This window comes from Ochotona curzoniae, unplaced genomic scaffold, assembly GCF_017591425.1.
Source record: "Ochotona curzoniae isolate NIBS_2020 unplaced genomic scaffold, NIBS_Ocur_1.0 contig_3819, whole genome shotgun sequence".
Taxonomy (NCBI): Eukaryota; Metazoa; Chordata; class Mammalia; order Lagomorpha; family Ochotonidae; genus Ochotona; species Ochotona curzoniae.
Genome location: NW_024466004.1, coordinates 6877158 through 6891243, shown reverse-complemented (window position 1 = coordinate 6891243; position 14086 = coordinate 6877158). Strand labels below are relative to the sequence as shown.

The window sequence follows — 14086 nt, the reverse complement described above, 5'->3', positions numbered from 1 at the left end:
ATGTGAGATTCTGATGAAGGGAAATCTCACTGATGGAAATCGGGGGGAGGGGGATAGGCAGCACCCCTTTTAATCAGGTTCCTGTGCCTAATTGGGAAAGAGGAGACAGGCAGGGGTGGCCAGGTCCCCAGCCCTGGGGCTCCACAGTGCCCCTTTTGGGTGAACCCACTGGGCAGGAGGCTCGGGATACTGCTGGAACAAAGAGGGAATGTGTGGGGCCCTCCAGGGCACTTCCATCTGGTTCCTAACACACAGCTTCGGGAAGGAGAGGTGGGGGTGATGAGAGAGGCCCACAGGTGCTCCCTCCCCCAAACCCAGAGAGGACCAGCTGGCTTAAGAAGTTGATCACTAGGGGACCAGTGCAGTAGCCTAGCGGTTAGTCTTCTTGCATGTGCAGGGATCCCATATGGGCGCAGGTTCTAATCTTGGCGGCCCTGCTTCCCATCCTGCTCCCTGGGAAAGCAGTCGAGGATGGCCCAAAATCTTGGGACCCTGCACTCAGTTGAGAGACCTGGAGGAGGCTCAACTCCTGACTCCTGGCATCGTATTGGCTCAGCTTCCGGCAGCTCCAGCCGTTGTGGCCGCTTGGGGAGTGAGTCAATGGACAGAAGATCTTCCTCTGTTTCTCCTCCTCTCCATATATCTCACTTTCCAATGAAAATAAAATAAATCTTTGAAAAGAAGTTGATGACTGGGCACTTCCTGGGGCCCCTCATGGTGTACCCAAGAAGGGTCCAGACCGTTTACCACCCAGACTCACAGAATCTTCCTGAGCACACAGCGTGGGTGGCCCACTCTGAAAGACACAGGCCAGGAGGCCTGAGCCTCCCTAGTACCCCAGACACCAGTTGGAGCTGCCTGGTGCTGCATTTATTCTCCGCATCCAGGGGAGGACCTCAAATAAGAGGCACTGCATTCCCAAGCTCAAATCTCCATGCTGCCCCACCGCCAGCCACTGTCAAGCGCACTCTGGCTGTACACTCCCCTGGTGGTAGATCAGCCCAAAGCCGCAGGGGAGGGGCACACTGAGCTGCGGCGGGGTAGCCAGGCGGGGAAGGGGTTGCAGGTGAGGATCCTGGAGGCTTCCCCAAGGAGAGGTGACTCCATACCCTGGACACAGCCCTTTCTCAGTGGCACCTGCAGCTCCCTTCTAGAGAGCCAAAAGCCTTCAGAATCCGGCCTGAGTGCTTACAGCTGCTGCCCTTCAGGCAACCTGAGGCTCCTTCTTATGCTCAGATTCTCACTAGCCCATTTGTTTCCTTCCAGGACAGGAGCTGTGTGTGCTGGAGAACTTTCCACCCTGGGAGGGGCAGGGGAAGTGGGGGATGTACTACCACCTTCCCTTGGCCCAACTTCTCCTGGAAACACCAACTACTCAAAAAAAATATAGAAACCTCCCCCTAATGGACCCAAAGCTTGAGGCCCTGCACACACGTGGGAGACCCAGAAGAGGCTGGGGGGCTCCTGGTTTCGGATCAGCTCAGCTCTGGCAGCTCTGCTGCTTGAAGAGTGAATCAACAGTTGAAAGATCTTCCTCTCTATTTCTCCTCCTCTCTGTATATCTGACTTTCCGATAAAAATAAAAGTAAATGAATGAAAGAAAAGAAAAAAGAAACCTCCTCCTAGGAACGTGCAGCCAGAACTCTTAACCCTACTTCACCACTTCCTGCCCTCCAGCCTCAGCTGCCCACTCCTCAATTTGCCTTCAGGCCACAAGGTCCTGCCCAGGACTCTCTCCAGGCCAGTATCAACATTCCACCTTACTAGCGGACATCAGGCCAGAGCCTGCCACAGACAGCCAGTACCCACCAGCAGACAGGCACTCCTGTACCTGCTCAGATTTTTCCAAACTGCGAGGGAGGCACCTGTCAGATCACCTCTTCCCCGGGTTTCTCTTACATGTCCCTGCGCACAGTAGGTACTCCTCCACGTGTGCTGAATGGATACAACTCCATTCCCTAGGCCAGCATTTCACAGCCCTTCCTCCCTTCCTGCCAGTCAGAATCCTGGATAACTTCCATTCCCATCAGCTCTGACTCCCTTGAACAAATGCCAGAAGGTCTGGATTCTCCAGACTTTGCACAGTCCAGGAAAATCCACCATTCTGTTCCCCGACCCCTCCCCCCCCCAACCAGTTCAGGTGCCATCAGAACCTCCCTGGGCGGGAAATACCATTGCCATATTGCACCACCAACTGACCCCACCCAGCCTCAGGCTTGGTGAGAGGGGGAGGTGAGAGTGGGGTGCGGCAGGGAGGGGGAGAGTAGAGGATTCAGCCCAGGGAGGTGGGACTGTTAACCAGGCTAGAAAAAAAAAGGTGAGCAGGGCTGTGCTGGAAGAAGAGCCAGGAGATTGTAATCCTGTATGCCAGGCGGGGAGCAGCCAGGCGGAGGCCCAGTGGCCCCCCGCAGCTCTGATTGCCACAGCCCAACACCCTGTCGACACAGGGACCTTTTGCTCCTGCTTTCTTCTAATGTATGTGAGCTGCTGTCTGCAGCAAAGGCTCTGCAAGAACCCAGGAGCTCTCTCTCCCTCACCGAGCCCTCCATCCGCAGAACAGTCACAGAGCATGCCAAAAAACTGGGAGGGCTCCTGCTTTGGTTCCCGGCATGGCAGAAGTAGCTGTGAGTGGGGCGCCACTTTTCCACACTGCAACGCTGGGGCAGCTGCCGTCCGCTGCCGAAGACGAGCCGGAGCCGGCACTTCAGGCTGTGGGGAAGTTTGTTTTTCCCTCTTTGACATGAGCCATTCAGGCGGAGGTCCCAGGCTGGCCGGCGACCTGCTGCATTACACCTGCCCTACAGCTAAGTAGCTAAGAGCTTGCAAACTCTGGAAACCTTCCTTCTTAAGCCAGGAGGAGCTCGCTCCTGCTTCCTCCTCCCAGCTCCACGGACAACTTTGGGAGAAGGAGCAGGAGGAAAGGGGTGAGAGGAACTGGACCCCCTGCATGCAGCAGTGACTGGAGCCCTAAGGGTTACACTGGGAGGCAGAGCCTGGGCTACAGTCCCACCTCGGCTACTGCGTCATCACAGTGTCATCATCGGCAAGTCTCCTCTCTCAGGGCTTCTTTTTCCCCAACTCAACAAAATGAAGGTGAAGAGTCCAGCATTTCCAGTACACAGTTCAACATCCAGCTGGGACAGCGCTAGCCAACCAACAACAAAAAATGACCGCACACAAAAAGTCACCCCTAGACTGGCACTCCCCGAGGCAAACATCAAGCAAGGTACTTCACATCCGTTCTTCAGCTCCCAGCCTCTCGGTGGTGGGGAGTAAGTACTGACCTACTTTACAGTCCAAGAAAATTAAGGTTCCAAGAGCTTAATTAAGCTCCCCAGAGTACCATCTCTACCACCAACCTCCAAGGCCCTTTCTACTCACAAGTACTGTTGTGCCAGGGACACCCCCGCCCCCCACCGATTCCTTGCCCTGGGCCCCACTTAAGTCTCAAGGATGCCCAATCAGCCCACTGACCCTCAGTGTCCGGTTTTAAACACCACACCTGCTTTCCCAAAGTCTGAGAGACCGGCGGGAGCAGTGCTACTTGAGAAAAGAAGGAGTCCTGCCAGGGCCCCTGGTTGGCAGAAACATGGTGGGAGCTATCAGAAGAAGCAAAGCCATTGTACCTGCTTGGGATGGAAGTGTGGGGTTAGCACTGGGGATGAGGTCCTAAGAACCTTTCAGGGCTAAGGTCCAGGGGCAGAGGGAACAGGACCAGCAGGGTAGGTTTCTAGCTCCCTGGGGAAGAGACCCTCCCCTCCCCGCTCATACTTGTACTCTGAAACAGAGAGACAGCTCCCACCCTTTTCTTTGCTGGGAAAGTCTGGCTGTCTCTCCAACCCCAACAAACTGGGATCCAGGGAGCACACCCCAGCCTTCATGGCCTGGGCATCCCCAGTACCCAGCCTAGGAACCTGCCCAGGCAGAATGGGGGGCTCAGCAGAGGTGTAGGGAATTACTGCATCAAAAGAAAGTGTCCCATCTTCCCCCTTTCCTCCCCTCCCCCTCCACCAAGGAAGAAGTGTGTTTAGAGTAGGGGCCCAGCAGGATATGCACATTCCAGGCAAGAAGCGACCTACCTGCCTGAAGCCAGAAAGGAAGTTTCTGGCCCAAGGCAGAAGGGGGATGGGGTGTCTGGGGAGGCGAAGGGGTGCCCTAACAGGCACCCACACAGAAAGCTGCTGGCCCAGACAGTTGGCCCTGTCTCCACCATTGTCCAGCCTTGGTATCTGGCCATTTCCTTCCAGGGTTCAGGGGTTCCCCAATCCCAGGGAATCTGCCCAGGACTGGAGAAAGACAGAAGTCCGGGGGGAAGGGACAACCATTAGTGCCAGGAGAAACTTGGTGCCAAGGCCAGCACCAGGAGAAAGCAGGCCCTGAGGGGCCACGAGGAAAGACTTAGATGTGGCGGGGTACGGGCTGGGGGCCTTGATGTGGGGCCAAGGGGGTCCTCCTGCAGCAACAGCACCATCTCCTCCCCCTCCACCTGGCTGCCCAAGAGCCTGGAACACCGCCAGATGGGGAGCCCCCCAGCACAAACTGTGTAGGTACTCAGAGGTCAGCAGCCAGGGGAGCCTGCACGCAGCCCAGAGGCCCCCAGTACAGTCCTGGCGTCCTCCCTCCTCCCACCAGGCGACAAAGAGCTCTTCGAGACAAAGTTTCTCAAGTTGAAAGAAAAAAAAAAAAAAAAAAAAGCAAGTAAGCCTGCAGCCCTCCCTGAGGGGGTGGGCAGAAGTTGTCCTAGGTGAGCCCTTTGGGCACCCTGGTGCAGGGCCCCAGGCCAAACTCTAAGCTCACCTGCTAAGCTCGGGGAGCTCGGGGCACCCAGTGCTGCTTGGATGCACAGCCTTTGCCGGCAGTCAGCCAAAGGGCTGGCAATGGGAATGGATGCGACCCTCGTCGGCCACCAGCAGCACTCACCACCTGCAGGGCACCTGGGCAAACCCCAGCCATTACTCCAGAATCTGCCCGCCCGCCCCAAATTCCTTCCAGACGCAACCCAGTTCAGTCCCCGGGGGGCCAAGGCGGGCACTTGGACACCCACAAGAAGATGCTCAAGTTCAGGTTTAAAAAAAAAAAAAAAGAAAACCCGCATTGGCCAAAATACACCTGGACTTCCATGGAAACCGCCTGAGGGGCTGCCTCAGGGCTAGGTTTGCTCCTCCGGGGTCCCTTCACCATAGCCCTAGCTTCGGTGTTGCAGCCAGCGGTCGTGCGGGCCTGCGCCAGGGCACTGGCCTCCGGATACCAACTCCCAGGTGCCGACAGAGCGGAGGGAGGATCCACCTGGCGACCGCTGGCAAAAGACCGGGGAAGGGGGGGAGGCAGAGACGGGAGGTGCGGGCCAAGCTCCGGCTCGGAGACCCCTATCCCTTCCCTCCAGCCAAGGCGGTGGCGGTGGGGGCGCCAGCCGGTTCACAGGTGGCCCCAGTTAGGCGGGAGAAGGCAGATCCGCCGCCATCGGGGCCTCTGTGTCCGAATCCGCATCCCGCGAAATCATTAAATTTAACACATGCAATGGCCAGGAGCCCAGGACATTCGGGGGTACCCCCGAATGCTAGCGCCAAAGGCTCTTTCTTCCGGCACAACTCAAGGAAGTTTGCTGCTGAAGGGCGCGCGAGGCGGGAGCGTCGCCGGGATCGGTCTGGGAGAAGTACAGGGGTCGCCGTGGGGCGACAGCAGAGGCCCCGGTCTGGGATGGAAGGTGAGGTCCAGTTTGGTTACGCCGGGACATTCTTCCCCACTGGACTCCGGGCACTGGCCGCCCCCTCCAAGGTGGGGTGGAAGCTCTCCCCAAACGAGGCGAGTAGTCCAATAGGGCCCCCCATTCTCTGGCGGCGCACAAAGTCCTAAGGACCATTTCCAGACGCTCCTAAGTCCCCAAGAACTTTTCCACTCGATCTCAGAGCCGTGCGAGGAATGGGGAGAAGCGGACGAAAGCTCCCGGCGCTTCCAAGGTGGGGTGCCCTCGGTGGAACCCGGGCCAAGCCTCGGGTCCCTCGGCTAGTGGTGCGTCTCAGGGTGTCCCGCGCAGATTGGAGCTGGGCGGCGAGCGTGGGGGGGAGAAGCCCGATTCCCTTCCCAGCCCCGGCCGGTCCGGCCCGGGAAGCAGTCTTTGTCTGACTCGAGGCAACGGGGTGTCGCGCCCTCCTTACACCCCATCCCCTGCGGCCAGGCAGGGGGCGGAGGCGCCGCAGTTGGTGGGGAGGCCGGCTTTCAGGGGCCCCCTCCAACGGCCCCACCACCACCACCAGCAGCACCACCACTCCTCCGGCCTCCGGGCCGCCCCCTCCCCCCTTCCCGGTCGGCGCGCCGCGGCCCCCACCTGTTCCCTGCGGAGCTCCTGCCCGCGGGGGCCCGGGCCGGGGGCGGAGTGTCGCGGCTGCGTGGGGTCAGCGCGCCGGGGCTGGCCCTCGTTGGAACAAAGTGCGCCGGCCGGGGCCCGGCTCCTCCCGGCGCCCGGCGCGGCTGCGGCGGGCAGTTTGCAAACACAAAGTGAGCCAGAAGCAGGCGAGAGAGTGCGCCGAGTGAGGGAGTTGGTCTGGGCTCCGGCCCAGCCCCCACTCGGTGCCGGCCCGACCCGCCACCTTACCTGTCCCGCCCGGTCGCTCCGTGCGGGCTCCGGCCCGTCAGTCCGCGCCGGGCATGGGGCTCGCTCGGGGCGCAGCCGGGCCCGCCGCCGCCGCCGCCGCCCGCCGGGGCTGCCCCTCCGCGCCGGCCCGCGCCGCGCCGCTCCCGGGCGTCCTCCTCGCCGCCGCGCGCTTCAGCCCCGCCGGGGCATCGCACTTTGTGAGCAGCTCGGCTCGCCCCGGGTGCCGCTTCTCCTCCTTCCCGGTGCTCCCGCGACGCTCGCTCGCTCGCTGCTCCGGCTCCTGGGCTCCAGGACCCCGGCGTCCCCGCCCCCCGGCCCAGCCCTGGTTCCGGCCCCGGGCTCCTCCCCGCCGCGCCGCCGCCGCCGCCTGCGCCGCCGCCCGCGCCGCGCCCTCTCCGCGGGCCGTGGGGGGCTCCGTCCCGGCCGCCGGCCGCACCGTCCGATCCGCAGGGCCGGCCGGCTGCACACTCCGAGGGGCTGCGACTGCGCCCGGGCTGCGAGTGGCTGCGAGCGGGCGGCGCGCGGGCGGGGCGGGCGGGGACGCGGGAGGCGGAGGGAAGGAGGGGAAGGAGGGAGCGCGCGGCGAGCAGGAGGAGGGAGCGGCGAGCGGCGCGGGGAGGGCCCACCAACTTCTAGCGCTACCATAATTCGCCTAAAGCAGGTGCAGCCGCTTTCCCCCGGCGACGCCGCCTGCCGCGAGCCAGAGGTGACCACGTGGAGCCAACTTCAGGGGAGAGAGAAAAGTGGGGCCGTGCTTGGTGGAGGGGAAGAGGGCGCCGGGCTCCGGATCGGAAAGAGAAGGGCAGGCGGGGAGAACCCCGGGGCTTCACCTCGTCCTCGGACTCAGGCTGGGGGGGTTGGGGGGTTGGGAGCGCTTTGTAAAAGCTGGCCTCTCGCTGCAGCTTGGAGGAACGGCCGAGTCCGGCTCCCACACGGTTCACTGGTTCTCGGCGGGCTTGCGCCCGACGCGGGGAGTGGCCCGGGGGCCAGAGGGGGGGCCCGAACTCGGGACAGGGGCCTACCCTACCTTCCCTGCGCTCCTCACGGCGTGGGGGCTGCGGGTGGGCTTTCTGAACCGGGCTGGGAGCGGGAATTTGCAAACCACCCTCCCTCGGCGGGCCGCCTCGCTCCTCTGAAGGGGACTTTCCCGGAACCAGAGAAGAAGGGGGCCCATGCCCGGGTCCACGCGGACCCGGCCAAGTGCAAAGTTGAAGCGATTATTCGGACAAATGAGATTGTAAACAGAATTCGGCGTCTGCTCCGGGGACTGCAGGGGCGGCGGCGGCGCTGCTGTGTGTGTCTGGGTCGGGAGGGGGTAAGGCCCTGCATCCAGCGGGGCGGGGCGGGCTCTAGTAGTAGCTGACGCCCGGGCGACCGGAGAAATCTGACTAGATCCTCCGCCCCGTGGGTCTGGGAGTGCTGAGCTGGGTCGGCCGAGCGGTGCGGCTCTCCAAAGAGCGCTTCTCCACCTCCCGCCCGGAGATGCTGGGGCTCCCTAACCAAGGGAAGGGCCCTGAAGTGCAAATAAGGGCAAGAAGGAATGCCCCCGCCTTTTAGGATAAATTTATTTATTTGAAAGGCAGAAAGAGACCTCCATTACCTGGGTTACCAGCCGAGGGGCCAAAGCAGGAGACCGGAGCTTAATCCAAGTCTCCCAGGTGGGTGGCAGCGACCGAACCGCGGCAGCATCCCAGGGTTCCAGTTCCCAGGAGCAGGAGCTGGGGATTGAACCCAGGGCGCTTTCCTGGTCCCAGTTACTTTGTGGAAATCGACAAGGGTCTGCGAGGCCCCAGTGCTCTTTCTGAGGTTGCAGCAGCCAGAAGTAGTAGTACTGTTATTGACACCTGCCTAGGTCCTAATTTGGAGCCTTTCTGCTTCCTAGGAATGAAGTTGTTGGGACACAGGCCCTGAACCCGATACTAGTGGCTAAATCCTCACCTTGCATCCACTGGGATTCCATATGGATGCCGGTTCAGGTCCCAGCTGCTCCAGTTCCCATTTAGACCCCTGCTTTGTAACCTGGGAAAGCAGTAGAAGATGGCCCAAATCCCTGGGACCCTGCACCTACATGGGGGACCCAGAAGAAGCTCCTGGCTCCTGGCTTCGGTTGGTTGTTTCACCTACAGTGGATGGAAAATCTGTCTCTTCTCCTCTCTGTAATTCTGACTTTCCAGTAAAAATAAATAAATCTTTTCAAAAATACTTTAAAAATAAAGAAATTGGGGGGAGGACTCTTAAGAGCCACTTACTTGGATATTACAGTGAGCTTTTCTGTGTAGCAATAGCAATAGCAACAGGCATACAGTAACAGCTAGCGTTTGATGAGGACCCCATGCCAGGCTTATTGGCTGGCCCATTTAATTGGCACAGTATCCCTATGGAATTGGTAGTTCTATGATCTGCATTTTGCAGAAGAGGAAACTGAGGCACAAAATAATCACGTTCCTTGCCCAAGTATCCACAGCTAATAAATGAGGGAGCATGAATCCAGCCAGGGCCACATGGGTTGAACACGGTGAAGTGGCAAGTGGCTCACAGGGTTCTCCACGTAACACTGCCTACTGCAGGCTCTCAGGAGGAGCAGGATGGTCGGAAGGAAGGCAGGCCTTGGAGGAATGACCCGATTCATGTTCTGGGAAGAGTAAGTTGGATGAAGGTCTGGGTGTGTGGACAGTCCTGGACCACGCTGCTGGGGTCAGGCCAGCTACCTGATGACCACGCATCTCCACTCCCTCGCTGCGGTGAAGGCTGAGAGTAGAGTGAGAGTTAGGGATCTGGGATATGTACAGGAGACTTTGGCATAGTGGGACACTTTGAGTGACCAGGTCTGACCAGAACACTCTCCTTCTGGTCCTTGCTCCTTCCAGGGATTCAGGACAGGAAGCAAGACCTCGGCTCAGAGCGGGGGACCTGGAGTCAGACAGTCTTGCGCAGAACTTTAGGCTCTGTCACTTGCTGGTGTTTAACCTGGACGAGGGATGGGAGCCTGGCACCTCCGGGGGTCAGCAGGACAGCGTGGAAGAGCCAGGATAGAATGTCCAGCCTGTGCCTTCCAAAAATGTTTGTGTTCCTTCTTGTAAGCCCCTCCCTGAAAATGAGGGAAGGCTGCAAACCCTGAGTTACCACTTACTAAATAACTGCCGGCCTCATTGCTTGCAGGAGGTGGCTCTGCTCCCCATTTTACAGGTCACCTGCCCCAGGGCACATAGCTGGGATGTGGTACAGCAAGAACTGGCTCCTAGCTCTTCCCGCTGTATAATAAGTGGATGCCCTTCCCAGGTCAGCTTGTTTGCTGTTTTTGTGGGGGATGAAGTGGATTAATTGCACTTGGCCTGATGTTCAGGTGTGGGGGTGTTGGACTGTGTGCCCAGAAACACTCATCTTCTTATTCCCACAATGCCATTACAGGTGGGCTCAGGTATTCCATATTTCTACTTTTTTTTTTCTTTTAGGGGAAAAGACGGAGTAAAAGCCGATCTGTTGGCTCACTCCCCAAGTGCCCTCAATAGGGTATGCATTATGAGATTGCTGCAATGGCAAGTGGAGCCTTTACTCAAACCCAAACACACTGGAGGCCGGCATTGCAGCACAATGGGCGAAGTTGCCTCTTGCATCGCTTGCATTGCCAGCAACCCACAGGTCAAGTTCCAGCTGCTCTACTTCCAATCCAGCTCCCTGCTGTGCACCTGGGAGGGCATGCGATGATGGCCAAGTGCTTGGGCCACTGCCAGCCATGAAGGATATGGGGATAGAGTTTCAACCTCCTGGACCCTGTGGCCACTTAAGAAGTGAAGCAGCAAGTGAGGAGTGAAACAGCAGATGAAAGATTTCTCTTTCTATTGGTGTGTCTTTTTTTTTTTTTATTTTTATTTATTTTTTTTTTTAAGATTTATTTTTATTATTTTTTCATTGGAAAGGCGGATATACAGAGAGGAGAGACAGAGAGGAAGATCTTCCGTCCGATGATTCACTCCCCAAGTGAGCGCAACGGGCCGATACTATGCCGATCCGAAGCCAGGAGCCTCTTCCGGGTCTCCCACGCGGGTGCAGGTTCCCAAAGCTTTGGGCCGTCCTCGGCTGCTTTCCCAGGCCACAGGCAGGGAGCTGGAAGGGAAGCGGGGCTGCCGGGATTAGAACCGGCGCCCATATGGGATCCCGGGGGTGCAAGGTGAGGACCTTTAACCACTTGCGCCACCGCGCCGGGCCCAATTGGTGTGTCTTTAAAAAAAAAAAAGCTTCACTAAATACAACAGATAGCAGGCCCTCTGATGGGAGCTGTCAGGATCTTAACTTCCAGGCCAAATGCCTGCCCGGATCTTAACTTTTTTTCCTCAAAAAAACTTTTAATATTAAGGTAGAAAACTTGATTCTCATAAAATTGCAATTCTCCTTCTAAGTAAAGGGTGCTTCAGAACATCAGGAAGAAATGGAGTTTAAAAAGCAGCTGAGGGGCACAGCAGTGAAGAGGCTGCTGGCTGGCATCCTGGGCCAGAGTGCCCATCTTCGGAATTCCAACTTTGCTTCCAGTTCCACTTCCTGCAACGCACACCCTGGAGGGCAGCATGGAGTTTGGGGCTTTGGGGCTCCTGGCTTCAGTCTAGCCAGACTCTGGCCGTTGTAGGCATTTGGGGAATCAATCAGTGGATGGAAGAGCCCGTCTCACTGATTTTTTTCACTTTCCAAAGAAGTGGGAAAATAAATAACATATTTTTAAAAAGACGCTTATATTGGTGCAAAAAGTTTCGGAATCCAGTGTTCGTAGTGTACATTTTCTATGAACCCCTTGACTATCCCTCAAATGTGTAGACTTCAGAATGTTTGGTGCCAAGATAAACTTACCTTTTAATTCCATTTTCCACCAACTTTTTGGAGTTTCCTGACACGTAGACTTCTATGTGTTCATTAAACCCTGAGCCATCTACTCATGTATGCCAACTGTTCACAATACCTATCAAGAGAGGAACAGGTAAACAGATCACATTCTCGTGAGCTAGAACTTGGCAGTGAGAATGAAGGCACTATTGCCATATGTAACAAGATGGGAGGAATCGCACAAACATGCTGTTGGCCAGAAAGGCCAGACATAAAAGGGAAAGAACAGTGTGACCACACTGATTGGCGATTTTAAAGTCAGTTGAATTAATTGATGGTGTTGGAACTCAAGGATGTCCCTAGTACAGGTGGGACAGGGATGGAGGCTTTGGGAAGGTTCTGGTTTTAATGGGGGATTTGGATACATGGGTGTGTGCACTGAGATTTAATGGAGATGCACATGCCCCTATGCTTCATATATCTTTATATTAAAAAAAAAAAGTAGGCAAACTGCTGCTCATCTACCATCCACCTGCTCCACGTGCCCCGTGCTTCCCTTGCCAGCAGTGGTTGGTGTACAGAAGCTACAGCCAGGATTTCTGCGCTATCTCAACAGCAGGAATGCAAGGTGCTCTGTGCTCCAGGGAGGTGGTGGTGGTTGGTTTTAATTCAGTTGTGTCCCTGCTACACATTCTGCTTTGTCTCTCTTGCCACTTACTTCCCAGGTTCCTGGAGAGCACCCTGCCAAGTTCAAGTCCAAGTTAGTGCTCCTCTGTCTCTTTCCCAGCTGTCCTCCAGGCACAAGGAGGCTATATGGGATGAGTGGCCCTCATGGTTTCCCCTGCAGTGGGCTTGCCTCCTGCTCAGGCAAGTTGCTTCCCTTCCCCCAGTGCCTCCTTCATTCTGGAATCTTCTCACCCAGCTTCCTGGTCTTGGCGACCCAGGGAGACCCATGGTGGGAGATGCAGGAGGGAGGGAGGAGGGGCACACGTTGCCTTCTCTGCCAAGGCCCCATACTCCAAGACAAATGACAACTTAAACAAAGAAATGTTTCATTAGGGGTTAATATCTTAATGAACTCTGTGGGAGCCTTCAAGTCACCCTTCAGGCTCCCCCCACAACTTCTGTCCAGTTTACCATATTGCCCCTAGTAGAGGACCATGCTAATGTGGGGAGCTGGGGGGATGCAGGTGCTTTGGAGATCTCCCAGGACTATCAGGGCTGGGCTCTGAAGACCAGGCTGGCTTAAGTGCTAGGGCCCTGGCAAATGCTAGAAGCCGTTGCCTGCTCAGAAACAACGGCTTCAGAAACTTAGTTTTAGACTCAGGCCTTTTCTGAGGGATGGTGGGCAAGGGCCTGGAGGCTGGTTAAAATGATTCATTAAAGATCAGGTAATGAATCACAACATGAGAGCAGTGGGCAACTTTCCACTCATTAGAACACAGCATCTTTGATGCGGTGAGTCCCCTTGGTGCAGAAAGGGAGCCAACCCGAAGAGCCTGTTCACTCTTTAACCGTGAGCCCATATCTACCTCCCCGTGTGAAGACTCAGTTTAAATCCTATTTCTGACACTTCCACTTCTGAAATCCTGAAGCAAGGAGCTTTACTTCGGGTCCTTCATGTACAGGATGGAGAGAAAGGTCATGAAGAATAAGTAAGGGTTCTACAGAGTTCTTTTCTGCATAGGTCCTGGAGAGGCTCTGTGGCTTCTGCTAGGATCCCTTGGTCACCCCAGGCCACACAGACCTCTTTCCCTTCCTCCTTAGAACTGGACACATTGATGTTACAATGTGTCCTTGCCCAGCTTTTTATGTCCTAAGCACCTTGTAACTTGTAACACATTGTATTGTTCTTTAACTTTTAACTATTTCCACCCCCCCCCAAAGATTTATTTATTTATTTGACAGGCAGACCTATATACGCAGAGAGAGAGAAAGAGCTTCCATCCACTGGTTCACTCCACTCATCCAAATGGTCTTAACTGGGCTGGTTTGAAGCCAGGCCAGTCTGAAACCAGGATCCAGGTACTTCTTCCAGGTCTCCCATGAGGGTGCAGGGGACCAAGCACTTGGACTGTCTTCTACTGTTTTTTCAGGTGAATTAGCAGGGAGCTGGATTGGAAGTGGAGCAGCTGGGACCCATATGGGAAGCTTATGCAACAAATGGAGGTTTAGCCTGTTACGCCATAGTGCAGGCTCTGACTGTTGCCTTTTAAGTCTCATTTTTCCGACTTGAGGCCAGGGACTTCCCAAAATTGCACCCAGCTTGGTATCTTTTGCATAGCAGGGGAGCAGATAAATGCATTTATTGCATGCTGATTTGATTTGATATTCTAGAGCAAAGGTTTTGTTTTTGCTTTTGTTTCGTTTTGTTTAAATAAGAATCAACATTGTGGTGCAGCAGGCTAAGCGGCTGCTTTTGAGGCCAGCATGTCCTATCTGAGCACTGGTTAGAGTCCCTGCTGCTCTGTCTCTGATCCAGTTCCCTGCAAATGTACCTGGGTCCATGAAACCCATGCAGAAGTTCTGAATGCAGTTCTGGACTCCTGGTTTCAGCATAGTCCAGCTCCAGCTGTGGCAGACATCTGGAGAGTGAACCAGCAGATCGACAACTTCATCACTCTGCCTTTTAAATATATACATATTTATGTGTGTATGTGTGTGTGTGTGTGTGTGTATGTA

The 14086-nt window shown here is 56.3% G+C and overlaps 1 protein-coding gene across 1 annotated transcript in view; it reads right to left on the bottom strand.

Annotated features, from left to right (window-relative positions):
• The window catches only part of FOXP4 (forkhead box P4), a 49898-nt gene extending 43227 nt beyond the window's left edge, over positions 1-6671 (bottom strand). Inside the window, exon 1 of the mRNA XM_040983351.1 lies at positions 6593-6671. The gene's annotated coding sequence lies outside the window, so the exon portion shown is untranslated. The remainder of the gene's footprint in view (positions 1-6592) is intronic.
• Between the last annotated feature and the right edge of the window lie 7415 nt (positions 6672-14086).